Below are 2,962 nucleotides of genomic sequence, written 5' to 3'. Positions count from 1 at the left end.
TATATATATATATATATATATATATATATATATATATATATATATATTACATTTCTATACTTCTACTCACGTCATTTCAGCGGGAAATATTACTGCACTATATGTTTTTCACACATATAGTAATATTTTAGATAAACAATTAAAATTAAAAAGCATACGATGTTTCACACGTGACGTTTCCTCCGCTAAATATTTTAATTTAAATAACTGTTTGAACAAATAAAAACATTAGAGAAAAGTTAGAAAAATAAAATAACAGTAATATATCAGAGCTTGGTTTCTTCTTCTCTCTTCTCACGACCCCTCAGATTTATCTGGTGACCCTTTGGAGGGGCCCGAGCCCTATGTTTGGACCCACTACACTAAACTATCTGATGTGTGTAAAGTAGATAAAAGATCTAACATTGATGCTTCAGTATTAATAATTGACTTTATTATACATCACTCACAGAGGAAGACGTCCTGCAGAATGAGTACTTTACTTTGGATACTTAGAGTACGCTCACAGTACTTCTACTTGTAATGGAGTATTTTTACATTGTTGTATTAGTACTTTCACTTAAGTAATTAAAAAAACTTTCACATTGAGTCTCATCCAGGAAAAGTTGACTTAATCTGATCCCATGAAATAAATATGAATAAAAGCAGCAACTCCTCACATATGAGGAAATATTTGATATTTTTAACTTTGATAAATTACTTCAAAATGTTTATCTATTTCCAAAAAACATCATTGTCAGTTGATCAAAAACTTAACTGACAGAAGACATCAGAACAACGTTATTAAGATCAAATGTTAAACTGTCTATAGTATTATAATAATTATACATTCATGTGAACTTAAATCTGTACAAAAACAAACCTGCAGTCTGGTTTAAATAAACAGCTGTAACATACATTACACATACATTGAGCTTTAAGTTGTTCAATAAGCTGCCAAATAAAGAAATGCTTTAAAGAATAACGCTAAAGAAAGCTGAGATAATCCTCAGTAAAGGACTCACCGTGAGTGTGTGTGAGTGTGTGTGTGTGTGTGTGTGTGTGTGTGTTGCTGTTCCTCGGAGTGTCAGTGGACCGACTGAAGGTCTGAAGAACAATTATCTGGGAGCTGATCTGGAGCCTGTTTCTTCTTCTTGTGTTTAATTGGATGTCCGGGGTTCTCTCTCCAGGTATCCTTAGTAACCCACCGAGCCGCTGATGTCACAACTCATAATGAAGTGTGTGTGTGTGTGTGTGTGTGTGTGTGTGTGTGTGTGTGTGTGTGTCTCTGCCTTTTGTCAATAACCAGGCCGGGAAATTCACAGGAGATAAGAGCGACAATGAGCCACGTCTGCACCGACACATACAGCACAATTATATTTATATTTACCACATTATTATTTATATTCACTCAAACTGTTTAGCCTTTGGTTTCCATTCACTTCCCTCGATATGAAACAAAATATCTTATTTCTTTCATCTTAAACATCCACAAATGTATCAATTAAAACGATGTAGTTGATGTATTTTAAGTGCATAATGTTACATGAATAATTACATGAATTGTAACACTTTAAAGAAGTCAAATTTATTAGCATAAATTAATGGATTATAGTAACTAAAGGGTTATTAATGGACTACTTTCACATTTAAGAGCTAAACCCATTAAAACTGTGAAAACCAAATAATTAATATCTTATATGGGTTTTAATTTTTCAGGGAACATTTAAATGATGATTTTTATTGTACTTGGTTAAGTGCTTAAACATGGTGATAGTTACCTAAAGGTCCCTGAACACATTGTATTCATTGATGTATTCGGGGTGAACCCGTTATTTAATCATAGTGTGTTGAATCCGTCTGTGCCATTATTTACACACGATGTTTGTCAATTAAAAGATAATTTTGCAAGTCAACACATTCTCAGTCTGTCGTAGTATCATTTATTTTTGTGATTAACCGCTGAGTGAACTAAACCTCCGTCTCTCACAATGTACGTCACCAACACCAACGTGGCCGTTAGCTTGGCTAGCTAGCAGTTAGCTTGGCTGCTAGCTACGTTTGGAGAGAAAGGAGTGAGACCTCGTACCAAACACACAGACATCATAGCTTGTGTCGTCTTTATAATTACGTATTTTCACAGTTTAATACTTCAAGAATTTTCTGACAAAATGCTACTTTGTTGACATGCAAACGTATCTTTTAATTTGACAAAGATCATTTGTGTAATTCATGACACAATACAAACGGGATCAAAATGTATTCGTCTCTTCCATTTACTACCTTACATATTATTTCCGATAAACGGTCCAACCGGAAGGGGCGGGACTTAGCCTCTCTACAGTTCTTAAAGTTTAAACCACGTGATAATGTAATGAGTCATGTTTGATCCTCCTTAAACTACAGCTCCCAGCATTATATAAGAAGCCTAAAATAAATGATGTGATGTGTTGAAAAGCTGGATGGGTGGGTGGGACATTTGCATTTCAAAGAGACCCCTTGAGCTCCTCGGCTCATTTCTATTGGACCTTAACTGTGATGCTGACAAACACCTGCCTGAGTAATATAGAATAAAGACTATATTTATATATATATATAGAAATATACGGACTAAATGCATGGAGCTGGTGATGTAGTACTAATTATTAAAAAAAATACCACGTATGGTGGGCGGGGCAGGAAGTGAACGGGTCCAACAAACAAATCAAAAAATGAAATGAAAGTTAAATACAAGAAAAGACACTTTTCTTTTCTCTTTGATCTTTATGAATAGTTTTTCCTGAAGGTGGCGCCAGAGAGAAGATGATGTCGTTACTTGAATCGGCAGCAGTGATGGAAAGTAATAAAGTACATTTACTCAAGTACTGCACTTAAGTACTATTTTGAGGTACTTTATTCAAGTGTTTAAATTTTCTGCTACATTCTACTTCTAGTTCACTACATCTCAGAGCTACATATTGTACTTTATACTGTACTACATCTC

The sequence above is a fragment of the Anarrhichthys ocellatus genome, unplaced genomic scaffold (genome assembly GCF_004355925.1).
Source record: "Anarrhichthys ocellatus isolate YVR2014 unplaced genomic scaffold, GSC_Weel_1.0 scaffold186, whole genome shotgun sequence".
Lineage (NCBI taxonomy): Eukaryota > Metazoa > Chordata > Actinopteri > Perciformes > Anarhichadidae > Anarrhichthys > Anarrhichthys ocellatus.
Note: the sequence above shows the minus strand (reverse complement) of the source record.